Source organism: Orycteropus afer, unplaced genomic scaffold (assembly GCF_000298275.1).
Source record: "Orycteropus afer afer isolate SDZICR_OR568_19922 unplaced genomic scaffold, OryAfe1.0 scaffold00083, whole genome shotgun sequence".
In the NCBI taxonomy this organism is placed as follows: Eukaryota; Metazoa; Chordata; class Mammalia; order Tubulidentata; family Orycteropodidae; genus Orycteropus; species Orycteropus afer.
This window is the reverse complement of record NW_006921670.1, coordinates 3,699,680-3,700,803: the sequence shown is the minus strand read 5'-3', so window position 1 is coordinate 3,700,803 and position 1,124 is coordinate 3,699,680.

Here is a 1,124-nt window from a genome sequence, read left to right as displayed (position 1 = left end):
GTTTTCTTTCTTCATGTCCTATTTGGATGCCTTTTATTTAATTGTCTTGCTTCATTGACTGGGCTAGGACTTCCAGGACAGTGCTGAATGGTGGTGGTGACCGTTGTCTTGTTCTTGATCTTAGGGTGACAGCATTCAGTATTTCTCCATTGAGTGTGATGTCAGCTGCGGGTTTTCCATAAATGCCCTTTCTCATATTGAGGAATTTCCCTTCTACTTTGTGTTTGCTGAGTGCTTTCATCATGGAAGGATATTGCATTTTGTTAGGTGCCCTTTCTGTATCAATCGTGAAAATTATGTGGTTGTTTTCCTTCATTCTATTAATGTGCTGTATTACATTGATGGATTTTCTAATGTTGAGACCCTTTGTATTCCTGGGATCAATCCCACTTGCCTCCCCCCAAACCAAGTAATTAAATCCCACTTGGTCATGGTGCCTAATCCTTTTAATATGCTGTTGGAATCAGTGTGGTAGCATCTTGCCAAGCATTTTTGCATCTATATTCATGAAAGATACTGGTCTGTAGTTTTCTTTCCTTGTGTTGTCTTTGTCTGGCTGTGGTAGCAGGGTGAAACTGGCCTCATAGAATGAGTTAGGAAATGTTCCCTCCTCTTCTATTTTTTTTGGTAGAGTTTGAGAAGCATTGGTACTAATTCTTTGTTTGGTAGAATTCTTCCATGAAGTTATGTGGCCCTGGACATATCTTTCTGGAAAGTTTTTGATCACTGATTCAATCTCTTTACTTTTTATAGATCTGTTGAGACTTTCTCTTCCTTCTTGAGTTATGTAGATAACGTGTGTATTTACGGGAGTTTGTCCATTTCATCCAGGCTCTCTGAGTTGTTCACAGTGTTCTTTTATCATCTTTTTTATTTTTTCTGTCAATGTCTTTAGTAATGTCCCTACTTTCATTTCTGATTTCAGGTATTTGTGTCTTCTCTCTTCTTCTTTTGTCAATTTTGCTAACAGTCTGTCAATTTTGTTGATCTTTTCAAAGAAGCAAACTTTGGCTTGAGTCTCTATTTTTTTTCACATTCTCTACTTCATTGATTTCCACTCTCATCTTTATTAGTTCCTTCCTTCTATAAGTTTTGGGCTTTATTGGCTCTTCATTGCCTAGTTC